Source organism: Musa acuminata, chromosome BXJ3-1 (genome assembly GCF_036884655.1).
Source record: "Musa acuminata AAA Group cultivar baxijiao chromosome BXJ3-1, Cavendish_Baxijiao_AAA, whole genome shotgun sequence".
NCBI lineage: Eukaryota > Viridiplantae > Streptophyta > Magnoliopsida > Zingiberales > Musaceae > Musa > Musa acuminata.
In genome coordinates, this window is record NC_088349.1 from 11942920 (window position 1) to 11959325 (window position 16406).

Sequence of the window (16406 nt, forward strand, 5' to 3'; positions counted from 1 at the left end):
TGATTCTGCAAAACTGTCTTCTGCGCTTTTACGAACAAGTTTCCAAGTTCAGATCCCTTTGAAACTGCGTTTAAACGTAAATCTACGTTTTAAGCGTAAACTGCGTCTAGACGTAAAAACTGCGTTTAGACGTAAACTGCGCAAACTGTGTTTAGACGTGAAACTGTGTTTTTGACGTAAACTGCGCAAACTATGTTTAGACTTAAAACTGTGTTTTAGACGTAAACTACTTTTAAACGTAAAACTATGTTTAGACGTAAAACTGCGTTTAGACGCAAACTGCGTTTAGACGTAAAACTGCGTTTAGACGTAAAACTGCGTTTAGACGCAAACTGCATTTAGATGTAAACTGTGTTTAGACGTAAACTGCACTTAATCATAAATTATCTTAGAATCGGCTTTTGCATCAAAACTGATTTTTATCGAACGAACGCAGCTTTCGTTTTTAATCGCTAAAAGATTTCCGCTGCACTAATTCACCCCCCCCCTCTTAGTGCTCTCGATCCTAACAATTGGTATCAGAGCAAGGTTAACTCTCTAACGGATTAAAACCCAAGAGAGATGGCATACGCCGGAAACCAAGAGGGGCATTCTATTACGCGTCCACCCATGTTCAGTGGGACGGACTACACCTATTGGAAGACCCGAATGAGGATCTTCCTTATTTCTATGGACTTTGAACTGTGGAATCTTGTCGAAAACGGATTTTCGAAGTCTTCTCTTCCAATGATCGATTGGAATGATTTGGAGAAGAAGGCTTTCGCTCTTAATGCAAAGGCTATGAATGCCTTATTTTGTGCACTTGATAAAAACGAGTTTAACCGTGTTTCAACTTGTGAAACTGCATTTGATATTTGGCACACACTCGAAGTGACCCATGAAGGCACAAGTAGAGTAAAAGAGTCAAAAATCAATTTGCTGTTACATTCTTTCGAACTTTTCCGGATGAAACCGAGTGAAACCATTGGCGACATGTTTACCCGTTTCACGGACGTCGTCAACGGTCTAAAAGGACTCGGAAAAAGCTTTTCGGATTTTGAGCTTGTTAATAAGATACTAAGATCCCTTCCTAAGAGTTGGGATCCAAAAGTAACTGCTATTCAAGAAGCCAAAGATCTGCGTAATTTTCCTCTTGAAGAATTAATCGGGTCATTAATGACCTATGAGATGACTTGTAAAGCTCATGAAGAGCAAGAAGACATCCTTCCAAAGAACAGGAAGGATATGGCACTTAAAACTTCTGAATGCCACTTGAGAGAAAACTCAAGTGATGAGGACTGTGATGATGATTTGGCACTTCTAACAAGAAAGTTTAAAAAGTTCTTTAAAAGAAACAAGTTTAAAAATGATGCAAAAAATAAACTTGAACCCAAGAAGGACCAAGTAATCTGCTATGAATGCAAAAAGCCAGGACACTACAAGAGTGATTGTCCCCAAGTCAAAAGGAGCGCATCCGAAGAAGAGGAGTCCAACACCGAGTAAGTTGCTCATTACGCCTTAATGGCCATCGAAGATGAGGTAACAAATTCAATAGATGCAGATTTATCATTCGATGAATTATTAAATGCTTTTCATGAATTGTTTGATGAGTGCAAGACTATCAGTAGTAAATACAAATTGCTAAAAAAGAAGCATGATAGTCTTATTTATAATTTTGATAAGTTAAATGCTGAACATCATGATAGTTTAAACTCATGCATAAAATGCCATGATCTAGAAACCTTCCAAAAGGAAAACGTGCTACTTAAGGACGCCTTGAAGAAATTCGAGGTTGGTAGCAAGTCATTGAACATGATCCTTACGAACAAGGGTCACGTTCCGAAAAGAAGTAGAATTGGATTCGTGAGAAGTACTCACCAAAATCCAACCACCTTCATAAAAAGCTCCATCTTACATGTTCAACATCAAAACAAATGTAACTTCTGTTGCAAATTTGGACACAGGACGCATTATTGTCCATTCAAGAAAATAAGTCCAAACAAATTGATCTGGGTTCCTAAAGGAACCATGACAAATTCTATGCAACATGATAAAAAATGTAGATCTATTTATGAGGCACCCAAAAGCAAATGGGTACCTAAACATCATCCTTTCTTGTAGAAAACTAAACCATCGCAAGCTAGGAGCAAGAGATGGTACCTTGATAGTGGATGCTCAAGACATATGACCGGAGATCCATCTCAATTCTCTAGGCTCACTAGCATAGACGAAGGATATGTCACCTTCGGAGACAACAACAAGGGTAAAATCATTGGCAAAGGAACCATAGGTAACAAATCCAACTTCTCTATTGAAGATGTTTTACTAGTTGATGGTTTAAAACATAACCTCTTGAGCATTAGTCAATTATGTGATAAAGGATATATTATCATATTTGAATCTAATGCTTGCATCATTGAAAAACCACACAAAAATATATCTATGATTGCATTGAAACAAAATAACGTATACACTATTGACATCAATGATTTGTGTAATGAAATGTGTTTTTCTGCTTTGAATGAGGATGCTTGGATATGACATAGAAGATTAGGTCATGCTAGCATGAAACTAATCACTCAAATATCATCCAAAGAACTTGTAAGAGGAATTCCTCATATCAAGTTCATCAAAAATAATGTATGTGATGCTTGCCAATTAGGTAAACAAATTAAGAGTAGCTTCAAATCTAAAAATCAAATAAGCACCTCTAGGCCCTTACAATTGATCCATATGGACTTGTTCGGACCAATCTCCACATCAAGCCTAGGAGGTAGCAAATACGCCTTCGTCATCGTGGATGACTATAGCAGATACACATGGACTTACTTCCTAAAACAGAAAAGTGAATGCCTTAGATCCTTTACCAAGTTTTGTAAACTTGTTCAGAATGAGAAAGGGTCTATGATCTCATCAATTAGAAGTGTTCATGGTGGTGAATTTCAAAACCATGATTTCCAGGAATTTTGTGAACTCAATGGATACAACCATAATTTCTCTACTCCTAGAAATCCTCAACAAAATGGAGTTGTAGAAAGAAAAAATCGAAATTTACAAGAAATGGCAAGAACCATGTTGAATGAACACAACCTACCAAAATACTTTTGGGCCGAAGCCGTAAATACTGCATGCTACATTTTGAATAGAGTTCTAGTAAGACCCCTACTAACCAAAACTCCCTATGAGTTATGGAACAATAAAAAACCCAATGTTTCATATTTTAAAGTCTTTGGGTGTAAGTGTTTTATCTTAAATGAAAAGGACAACTTAGGAAAATTTGATGCTAAATCCGATGAAGGAATCTTTCTTGGTTATTCTACTATTTCAAAAGCCTTTCGTATCTTCAATAAAAGAACTTTGATTATCGAAGAATCTATTCATGTTGTTTTCAATGAGATTTCCGAAATCACGAAAAATGATCTTGACGAAGATGTTAATTTTGATTCCTTGAATTTAAATGAAACCCCTTCTCCAACTAGTAACTTGGATACATCCACTCCCGAAATATCCTTACCCAAGGATTGGAAGTATGTAGATGCTCATCCCAAGGAGCTAATCTTAGGAGACACGTCAAAGGGGGTTCAAACACGATCTTCTCTTAAAACTTTTTGTGCAAACGCCGCCTTTCTCTCCCAAATTGAACCCAAAAGCGTTGACGAAGCCATGAAAGATGATTCATGGATTATCGCAATGCAAGATGAATTGAATCAATTTGAGAGAAATGAGGTGTGGAAGCTTGTTCCTAGGCCAAATGACCATTTAGTTATTGGTACTAAATGGGTTTTCAGAAACAAGCAAGATGAAAATGGTATCGTGGTTAGAAACAAGGCTAGATTAGTGGCCAAAGGTTTCAACCAAGAAGAATGTATCGATTACGAAGAAACCTTCGCACCTGTGGCTCGATTGGAAGCCATAAGGATGCTCCTTGCCTATGCTAGTAGTAATAATTTTAAGTTATTTCAAATGGATGTTAAAAGCGCTTTTCTAAATGGCTTTATCTCCGAAGAAGTTTATGTTGAACAACCTCCTGGTTTTGAAAATAATAGCCTCCCTGATCATGTGTTTAGATTAACTAAAGCTCTCTATGGATTAAAACAAGCCCCAAGGGCTTGGTATGAGAGACTTAGTTCTTTTCTTATCAAAAATAATTTTACAAAAGGCAAGGTTGATACTACATTGTTCATCAAGAATTTTGAAAATAATTTTCTCATTGTTCAGATTTATGTTGATGATATTATCTTTGGCTCAACAAATGAATCACTTTGTGAATCTTTTGCTAAAACTATGAGTCTATTCGAAATGAGCTTAATGGGAGAATTAACATTCTTCTTAGGTTTACAAATCAAACAACTAAGTAATGGCATCTTTATTAGTCAAACTAAATATGCCATGAATTTATTAAAAAGGTTTAATATGAACAACTCAAAGGCTAGTAACACTCCTATGAGCACCTCCACTAAGTTAGAAATTGATGAAAATGGAGAAAGTTTTGATCAAAAAACTTATAGGGGTATGATAGGAAGTTTACTTTACCTCACTGTCACCAGATCAGACATCATGATCAGTGTAGGACTTTGTGCTAGATTTCAATCAAACCCTAAGATATCTCATCTCAAAGCAGTTAAAAGAATACTTAGATATCTTAATGGAACCACAAATCTAGGATTATGGTACCCAAAATCAGAAAATTTTGAGTTAACAGCTTATGCTGATGCGGACTTCGCTGGGTGTAGACTAGATAGAAAAAGCACATCAGGATCATGTCAATTTTTAGGACATGCCCTTGTTTCCTGGTCATCTAAGAAACAAAGCTCGGTTGCTCTATCAACAACCGAAGCTGAATATATTGCAGCAAGTGCATGCTGTGCACAAGTTGTATGGATGAAAAACACTTTAGAAGATTACAAAGTTAGTCTTAAAGATATTCCCATTAAATGTGATAATACGAGTGCAATATGCTTAACTAAGAATCCTATACAACACTCAAGAACAAAACATATTGATATTAGACATCACTTTATACGAGATCATGTCACTAATCATGACATAACCATAGAGTTCATTGATACTAAACATCAACTAGCTGACATTTTTACAAAACCTCTAAGTGAAGAACAATTTGATTTCATTCGAAGAGAATTAGGAATGATGATGTGTCCAAATAGATAAACTTGTTAAAATTTTCTAGACCTTATTGAATGATCAACATGTATTGAAATGCTTTGTCTTCATATCTTGTCCGAATACATCTCATTATTCGAATGCTATGAAACAGATTTTCTCGTACACTTTCATGAAAAATAAATTTCTGAAATAGATTTGATGAAGTGATTCATGTGTATGTATTCCATTCTGCAAAGTCTTTACGTATACAATGGATTATAACAAAAAGGGGAAGAAGTTTTCAAAGCAATATTATTATGTTTCCTGGTATCATAATTACTATGCTTTTTGTTGATGACAAAGGGGGAGAAATATATGAATTGATAAATATTGCCATGATTATTATGTCTGTGTTATACTTTGTCTATGAGTGATGCTATAAACACTGCTATGATTATGCCATCCTTGCATCATCAAGAGATATATGAACATGTGCTAAAGTTTGCATTATGCTCTGAGTTGATATCATATCATGTGAAGAAAATGCAAAACTTGCTAGATTATTACAAATGTGTGCATCATGTAATAGTACTTCACAGCTTTATATGATAATGTTCAAACTACATGATGAATAGTTACAAACACATTCATACAAACTTGTTGATGTATGTCAAGTCTTGACATCATCTTTGAAGAGATACATCATGACGAGTATCATGATGGGAGTATTGATAAGTTTAACTGATCTAACTTATCAATACGTCACTTGAATTCATAGGTCTTGAATTCAAGGTTGACTTATCTCAACTATGGCATATAGACAGGGGGGGTTAAGGATAACTCCATTATCAATTGATTGTCATCATCAAAAAGGGGGAGATTGTTGAATCTCGGATTTTGATGATGAAGTCAATTGTCATTTGTTGTATAATCTATGTGTTGAGATAAGTGTGCAGGATTAACTACGATGAAAGATAGACAAGCAGCAGAAGTTACGCCGGAGTCAAGTTCATGATCACGTTGGGAGTTCGAGAGTTCGACGGAAGTCCGGACGGTCGTCGGAGGTTCTGCAGGAACAGATCCGAGAAGTCCAGAAGCTTGCCAAGCGAAGCTCGTCGGAACTCGCCAAGTGGATCGTCGCAAAGTCCAGGAGTTTGCCGGAAGTCTGCAGGAGCATCACCGAGGGTTCATCGGATGATCGACGAAAGTTCGCCGGAAACTCGCCGGAAGAAGCGATTGATGCACCGAAGCAAAGCTGCAGGAATTGTCTTAGATTTAATCGTAGTTAGCACATTGGTTAAGCTAGAAAATGGGAGGTGATCCCATTAGCTTAATCTTGGGGCAATTGGGCCCCTGAAAAATCGAAATAGGGCCGAATGGAGGTAACCATTCGGACCCTGATTGCACCAGGAGGTGCAACCGCCTAGGCCAGGAGGTGGCACCGCCTGGGCTGAGTCTTTCAGCGAGACTGGGCGGTGCAACCGCTCCAGCCAGGAGGTGGCACCGCCTGAGCTCAGTCTTCGAGCAAGACTGAGCGGTGCAACCTCCCTGACAGAGAGGTGGCACCGCCTAAGCTCGGTCTTTGAGCTCTGGCAGAGAGGTGCAACCGCCTCAGTCAAGAGGTGGCACCGCCTGGGGCTCAGTCTCCGAGCTAGACTCAGGCGGTGGAACCTCCCTGACAGAGAGGTGCAACCGCCTGGGCTCAGTCTTCGAGCTCTGCCAGGCGGTGCAACCTCTCCAGTCAAGAGGTGCAACCGCCTGATCCCGGAATTCCGGGATTTGATCGTTTTGAGCTCCAAATTTGAATTGGGTTGGGGCCTATAAATACCCCACCCATTCAGCACTGAAAAGATACAGATCCACACCGAATTTCTGATCTTTTCTGTGATTCTAAGAGCTCAAATTTGTGTAAAGTCCTAAAGTTCTCCTCTTTCTGTTCTTCAAATTCTGAGTTATAAAGAGAGGAGAGAAAGGATCTGTAAAGGTTGTCTCCTGAGCCTGTCAAAAGGAGAGAAATTGTAAAAGGGCAGTTGGCCTTCACCTATTGAAGGAAGGCCCCTAGTTGACGTCGGTGACCTCGTCGGTGGAGGAAGCCAAGAGTGGAGTAGGTCAAGACTGACCGAACCACTATAAATCTCTGGTTTGCGTTTATTTTGAGCACTTTATCATTACTGCAAACCTCCTACATTGCTTTTGCTCTCTGCGCCTTTTACGAACAAGTTTCTAAGCGCTGATCTTTCCGAATTTGCATTCAGACGTAAATCAGTGTTTTCGTACGATATTTACATTACAGTTTACGTTTACGTTTTGATTCTGCAAAACTGTCTTCTGCACTTTTACGAACAAGTTTCCAAGTTCAGGTCCCTTTGAAACTGCGTTTAAACGTAAATCTACGTTTTAAGCGTAAACTGCGTCTAGACGTAAAAACTGCGTTTAGACGTAAACTGCGCAAACAGTGTTTAGACGTGAAATTGTGTTTTTGACGTAAACTGCGCAAACTGTGTTTAGACTTAAAACTGTGTTTTAGACGTAAACTACTTTTAAACGTAAAACTACGTTTAGACGTAAAATTGCGTTTAGACGCAAACTGCATTTAGACGTAAAACTGCGTTTAGACGCAAACTACATTTAGACGTAAACTGTGTTTAGACGTAAACTGCACTTAATCATAAATTATCTTAGAATCGGCTTTTGCATCAAAACTAATTTTTATCGAACGAACGCAGCTTTCGTTTTTAATCGCTAAAAGATTTCCGCTGCACTAATTCACCCCCCCCTCTTAGTGCTCTCGATCCTAACAGCTTCCACTACAACAAAGATGGGCACGGGAAGAGGAACTGTAACGAGTACCTTACAGAGAGGGCTAAACAGAAGCTCGGAGAAGCTTTAGGTACATCCACGATCAGTCTCCAATTATCAGATTTTTGTAATAGTGCATGGGTATTGGATATTGGTAGTGTTTATCACATTTGTAATTTATTACAGATTCTGAAAAAAACTAGGATATAGGCTTGAGGAATATTGCATAATGACTTATTTATACTAGATATTGCTCTACAAATCATGAATGTAAGTGTGTCCAAGAAGAAATGAGATGAGGTGAATAGTGCATACCTGTGACATTGCAAGCTAGGTAACAACCATGAGAGAATGATCCAAAAGTTGCTAAAGGATGATATCTAGATCCATTTGATTTTGAGTCATATGCAACTTGCGAGCATTGGCTTCATGAAAAACTAACCAGCTCTCCTTTTAATAGAACTGGAGAGAGAGCCACTAAGATGTTGGAACTCATACACAATGATGTATGTGGACCCATGTCAACTCATGCCATAGGTGGTTACTCCTACTTTATTACTTTTACTGATGATTTCTCAAGGTATGAACATATGAACTTGATGAAATACAAGTCTGAGGCCTTTGAGAAATTTAAAGAGTATAAGAATGAAGTGGAGAACCAGATTGGAAAGAGTATCAAGACTCTTCGGTTAGATCGAGGAGGTGAGTACTTGAGTACAGAGTTTACTCAATTCCTCAAGGACAATGGGATTCTATCTCAATGGACACCTCCTTATACATCTCAACTCAATGATGTATCTGAAAAGAGGAATCATACATTGTTAGACATGGTGTGATCCATGATGGGTTTCGCTAACCTACCAATATTTTTCTTGGGATACGCCCTAAAAATCGCAGCTTACCTTCTGAACATAGTTTCAACTAAGACAGTAGTATCTACACCATATGAGATATAGAAAGGAAAGAAGTTCGATTTTAAGGTTGTTAAGATTTGGGGTTGCCCTACCCACATTAAAAGATACAACCCTGATAAGTTAAAATCATGGATGGAGTGGTGCAAGTTTGTGGGATACCCCAAGGAAACTTTTGGGTATTATTTCTATCATCCCAAGGACCAAAAAGTCTTTGTAGCGAAGAGAGTGGTGTTCCTTAGGAAAGAACACATTCTTGGCGGAGATAGTGAGAGTATGATAGAGTTGAGCGAGGTTGGAGAACCTAGCTTAAGCACCACTCCATAGCTCGAGTTTGCTCAAGTACCTAGCACACAAGTTCTGACTTCACGTAGGTCCGACAAAGTATCAAATCTTCTTGAGAGATATGTGAGACGTATTAAAGGACAGGATGTTGAGGATATTGATCATTAGACCCACGAGGAGGCTATTACGAGTATAGACTCCGGGAAGTGGCAAGAAGCCATGAATTTTGAGATAGATTTCATTACTCCAACAAGGTTTGGAATCTAGTTGAAGCACCTGAGGGTATTGTACCCATTGGTTGCAAGTGGATCTTCAAGAAAAAAATCGAAGTAGATGGAAAGATAGAGACCTATAAAGCAAGGCTAGTGGCTAAGGGGTATCGTCAAAGGCAAGGTGTTGACTATGACGAAACCTTCTCACCCAAAGCCATACTGAAATTCATCCAAATTCTATTGGTTATTACAGTACACTATGATTACGAGATCTGGCAGATGGACGTGAAAACTACGTTCCTCAATAGCAACCTCGAGGAGTTGTATATGATACAACCTAAAAGATTCATGTCTAAAGATTACCAAAATAAGGTGTGTAGGTTTCTTAGGTCCATTTTTGGACTAAAGCAAGCTTCCTGAAGTTGGAACATAAGATTTGATGAAGTAATCATATCTTATGACTTCGTTAAGAATGAAGATGAGCTTTGTGTGTACAGGAAGGTAAGTGGGAGTGTTATCACCTTCTTGGTGTTATATGTGGATGACATCCTGATCATTGGGAATGATATAGGAATGCTATACAAGTAAAGGCTTGGTTATCTAGATACTTCTCCATGAATGACTTTGGGTAAGCATCATATATTTTGGGGATTTAGATATATTGATATAGATCCAAGAGGATGCTTGGCTTGTCCTAGTCTAGATACATAGGCACCATTATCAAAAGGTTTGGCATAAAAAATTCTAACTGAGTTCTCGTACTAATGAGACATGAGATATCGCTTTCTAGGAGTATATCCTCAATGACTCCTGAAGAAAGGGCAAACATGGATAGGATACCCTATGCCTCAATGATAAAGTCTATCATGTATGCTATGCTATGTACCAAGCATGATATAGTACATACTCTAAGTGTCATGAGTAGGTATCAGGCTGATATAGGCTTAGAGCACTAGAAAGCAGTAAAGTGTATCCTTAAGTGCTTGAGAAGGACTAAGGATCTTTTATTGGTATATGGAGGTAGTAGCCTTAGGGTTGAAGGCTACACGGAGTTGTGTTTCTAATCCAATGTCGATGATAGCAAGTCAAATTCGGGATATGTGTACAGCCTAAATAAAGGAGCAGTATGCTCGTAGAGTTCCAAGCAAGATATTAATGCCGACTTGACCATAGAGGCAGAGTATATTGCTGTAGTAGAAGTAGCAAAGGAGGGAGCCTAGATGAAGAAGTTCATCATAAATCTAGGAGTCGTGTTAGGTATCGAGGAGTCGATTCTCTTATATTGCAATAACAATAGGGTGATTGCTCAAGCAAGGGAACCCGGGTCTCATCAAAAGTGTTCTGAGGAGGTTCCAACTTATTAGAGCGATTGTGACCTGAGGAGATGTAGTAGTAGAAAGAGCTACATCCGAAGATAACATTGCAGATCCACTAACAAAGTCGTTGTCTCAATTTTTCTTTGAACGTCACAGAGGTCTGATGGAGATCAGACATATAGGTGATTTACTTTAGGTCAAGTGGAAGATTGCTAGTCATAGGTGCCCTGCAAGCTAATAACGTGAGTGATGGCACGTGTAACTTGACACGTAGTCTTTTTGTTTATTATTATTATTTGATAGTTTATCACTTTATTTTACATATTGCTTGAATATATTGTGATGTTTATGGATCTGTGTAATGAGAATCGGATCGTGATAAGTTCACGATAATTAAACTGATTCACCTTTAAACACAGATCCTAAATAATCCTAGTTATAGGTTACTCGAGAGGGATATCGAGATAACCGAATAGACTGGTGTGCTGTATACCTATCCATATAATGGATGCAACTAGTTTTATAGGGGCTCATGTGGGGACACCTACCATATGTGTGTGACCCTTTAGGCCCAATATCGAGCTGGCCATGAGTCATAACTGTCAGAACTTATACTGGCTCATTGAATTATTATCTCCATAATAATTCATTCGACTCATCGACTCCTTCTGGATTATTGAATTTTTATTGGATCACATCCATAGGATTCAAAAATTTAAGGGCATATTGGATATCTAATAAGATTAGGAGCTCCAATCGATACCTCATATCCGAACCTCTACTCATCGCAACACCTACCATATGTGTGTGACCCTTTAGGCCTAATATCAAGCTGGCCGTGAGTCATAACTATCATAACTCCTTCTCGCTAATTGAATTATTATCTCCATAATAATTCACTCGACTCATCGACTGCGGACGTACTAGGCCATTATGCCGTAGTCCCAAGATGATATAGGAGAATCCAATCCTTTGGACCTATCTATCCTCAGTTACTATCTATCTATAGTCTCTCAACCATCTAATATCCCAGAGACCATATATCGAGTATGGTACTATCAGGCCCATATGGTTTCTTCTCGAGTCTTGCTCTAATCGGATTCTCCCAGAGAGCTCTTTCTCTCTTAATCCGAATGACCTTGGCCAATGATTTATCTGAACAAGAATATAGAATATTTCTCTCATGATACTAAGAGCGGATGATCCTCTATCGACACTAAATAACCCTCATAAGGTTGGCTGCCACTCTCAATAACCGGTTGTACTAGATTTGAAATTTTCAAACCTATAAGTCTGGTATCAAAAAATGAAATACTCATACAGGACATCTTTGGTGTCTTAAGTCTAAGGACCATATACACTATTGGGACTATAGAATCATTGTCTGACAATAAGGCATCATCAACCATCCAGTATTCCGTGAGCAGATCAATTAGTGAACACCTGTATTGTATCCTTAGTATCCCTGCACAAGTAGCTATGAGACCAACTGACTCCATCATATGGATAAGTATACAATGCACCAGTTTATGTGGTTATCTTGTTGTCCTTCTCGAGTAACCTATGACCGGGATTATTTAGGGTCTGTGTTTAAAGGTGAATTAGTCTCATTATCGTAATCCTATCATGATTTGATTCCCATTGTACATATCCATAGAGATCACAATGTATATATGCAATAAGTAATATAAAGTAAGAAATTACCATAATAATAATAGTGAAAAAGATTATGTATAATGTCACACATGTCATCACTCACGTGAATGACTTGTAGGGTACCAATGACTAGCACTTAGGCCTTTCGTGTCCAACACCACCTATATGTGTGGTTCAAGTTGAACACCTCAATCTCTTGTGTATCTCATGTGATTGATACACCCTAGACTATGTAAGTCAACACACTTTAATGCGCTACTAGATCTGGTGCATCTAACTTCCTTGAACATTTGATGGCTATACATGAGCAGTTAGAGTTAACACACCTAAATGCTCTTGTGCATCTCATTTGTCTAAGACCCCTCATGTAAGCAATTAACTCTACACGCCATAATGCCCTCATATATCTCTTGCATTTGACGCCCATTGCATAGTTAGCTTGTGTCACCTGTCACAACACCCTTACTTGTCTTATGCATCAAACAACCCCATACACAAGCAGTTCAAGTCCACATGCAATGATACCCTCATATGTCTTATATGTTTGAAACCTTTGTAGAGGTAGTTCACCTTGGCATCCCAAGATACTCTTGTATGTCTTATATGTTTAACACTTCCTTTACGAGTGGTCCAAGTCCACACATCATGACACCCTCAAATATTTCACATGTCCGATAGCTACTAGTAGATTCTTAAAGTCAACATGCCTCAACACTAACATGCCTCTCATGCATTCGACACCGATTAACACTTTCATGTCTAATGCATCTACACATGCTACATGGGTGGTTGAAGTTAGCTCGCTCTCACATCCTTGTGCATCTAACACCTTCTCATATGTTTGACAATCCTATACGAGTGGTTCAAGTTGGAATGCCTGAATTTTGAAGCATCTCATGCATCCAACAAACCTAATGCAGGTAGTTAATGTCAACAAGCCTCAATTCCCTCACACATCTCATGAGTTTGACACTCTTATATGGCCAACCAAAGCGTTGTCTCCTCATTCCATAAAATGCATCCATTTGAGATTAAAAAAAATATATATGTCTCATTTAATTGTTTTCTAAAATAGACAACAATAATTATGGTATTAGAGATGAATATTGTGCTATGGAATAGGACGTTTTCTTCTAATTTTGTATCAAAATGATTGCACACCTCTTATGATTTATCACATGGGTTAATCATTTGACCATTTGATCGCTGCTGTGAGACATATTTCATTCACAATTAAGTTCTAATATTAGACAACCTCATAATATAGCCTTTGCTACATTGATATCTATGTAATATTGCTTTTATCATGAATAAACCACAGTATAATAAATAATTTTTTCCTTATAATACTAATGCAATAATTAAGATGAAATTCATGAGCATTCCCATCCTCCAAGTTAATAAAGTTTGATAGAAAATATTTTTGTAACCAATCACCATCCACCAACTAATCATTCTAAAAGCGCTAACATTGAAGAAAAAAGTCGAATCACCCACTAGGAAATAACGTGGTAGGTGGTTATGGTTTATCGATTTCTATGGATAATAATCCATGAGAGGTCATTTGGACTGGCCCTATAGACTTCTTGGCCAATAGTTCATAGAGGTTGTTCGGGCCTGTTTATCTCTCTATCGGCCCCTATGGACAATAGTTCATAGGAGGTCGTTCGAACATATCACCCCTACAGACAAAACAAGGGAGATGTTGGGGCTTTTATGGAGGATCTCTTTAGTTGGTCAGGTATAAAAGCCGACCCCTGGTGTCGGCTCAGGAGTCGGACATCTTTCCAAAAACCTCTCACACCCTATGTAATTTTTGGAACTAACTTATGCATTGGAGGAGTCAGGTCAGAAAATTCCTCCTGACGCTAACCTTTGCGCAATAACCCACCAAAAAGCCCACCTCGGCCTGACCTCAAGACCACCTCGGATAGGTCAAGGTTATGCGAAGACCACCTTAGTCACGCTAGGACTGCCACAAGGGTTCCTCGGATGTCTCTACGCCTTTGGGACAAGACCAAGCTGAGCTGACTCGACCGTCGATGATGCATCTCCTCAATAATTTGGCACTAGAAGGAGGGCATTGAATATCGTAGGAATGCCCGCCTATGTGTTGGAAAATCTAGGGGCAATGTCACATGCGCACCGAAAGAATATTAAAAACAAAATCTCTAATTTCTCAAAAGATGTGTTCATTGTCGATGCATAAAAATTGAGAAACTTAAAACATTGTATATGAAAGATTGTATTACATAGGGAGATCGTATATCTTTAAATCCTTGAATCCTTAACAATTTGACACTAGAAGGAGGACCTTGAATATAGTAAGAATATCCGCCCATGAACCCTTTACACAAATGGGAAGCTACTTTAATAGTGCAAAGATTGAGTGCTCCAGTGAAGAAACTTTACCCCCACTCTATAGCACCTTTACACAAATGGGCAGCTACCCTCCTTTCCCCAGCTGGATGCAACCACCTCCACTCAGACACAAGGGTATTACTGGCCTCTATTCAATGACTTAGAACTCTCACCTCCGAGGATGAATATGAGGCACTTGGTTGTCCCTGCAAAGGTATTATTGAACCTCATGAACAAAGTGTAGGCACTCATAAGTATAATGCAGGCAATCGCTCCGCTCTTGTCCCAACTAAGTCAACAGACTATCTTGTCATTGCAACCACGATTGATATCTCAACCACCGTTAGCACCCGCACCTATCGGGGTCATAGATGCCCTACAAACCGATGACATGGCATCGATGCGCGGCGGTGCGCCTATCTGGTATGCGTGAAGCTCTTCTGCCAACCCTACAGCTCCAAGTATGTTACGTTTCATGGACTCTACGATGTGGCATTTGTGATAAAGATGATCACCCGAGCCCCACTGCCCAACACCTTGAACGAGTTCTCTGATTTGGTGAGGACCATCTTCGGCCAGATTTATGATCTCAAATATATATCTCGATTTTGTGGAGGACTGCGTCGGGGAGAGATTGGTTTGGTGGGACTATCAAGGTTATTGAACTTTGAACCCGTAGGGATCCGTCACCAAGCAGCATATGACAGTCTACTAATTGGGGCACTCTTCAACGAAATGAAGCAACGAAGGCATAACGTAGAGGACGACAGATCTGCATCGGTCCTCTATGGTATAGAGAATAGATGCGTCGAGAACAGGAGGACTCGAAGGATTGACCGCAGAGGTTGGCCTTACGCAAGACGGCAGCAACACCGCTTGGCTGCCATGGGGTTGGCGGTTTAATTTAGTACATGTACGAACTGCATGTACGAAAAGATTGTGCTCAGCAGCACGTACTACTGCTGCGGCCACCAGAAGTCGATGAGACGGCAACGATGCATACGCACCGGTGCTCGTACGCATCCGATGGATGATTACAACGAATCTTAATATGTCATCCTGAGTGTCAAGAAAATGTCCCTCGGAATGGACGATGGAGTCCACTTGACATTTTCTGATAGAGATCTGCAGCAATTTTCATTTGCATCCGTGCCAAATCGAAGACTTAATCCACGACAAGACTCGTTCTTTTACGGTATTCAGAAAATTAAAATGAAATTGATATTCTTTCTTTAGATACTAAACGTGTGCAGTTGATGATCTTTTTTTGTGTTCATTATTTACTGAGAAAAATAAGAAAAAGTTCCTCTCTGTTTTGACTGCCTATCTGCTTGACACTTGAGCTATTTCCCCACAGATACAAGCTAGTGAATCCTATGGTTCATGATTTATGTAACAAAACTTTCATACCGATTAAAACTTTCTACAAAATTTGAAATTGAAGAGAACTATTATAAAAAAAACTGATACCGAGAAGAAATTAGTTTGGTAAGTCGTGAAAGTATTATATTTTGAAGATATTATACACCTAAAATGTATTACATCCATAAGGATAAAATTTATTCAATTTGTATTTTTTATATACATTATGGCTGAATAATATTGTTACTTCTTTTTTTTTCATATGATATATGATTTTCTACTATTAATTTCAGTTTAAATTGGATGTTCTATTTTTTTTTCTAAAATTTCAAACTGCAGCGTGCTAGATGATGTTGGGATTTTACTTTATCGAATTAGCATAGATTAACACCAATGGACTGCTCGGTTTTTCTGCTACCATA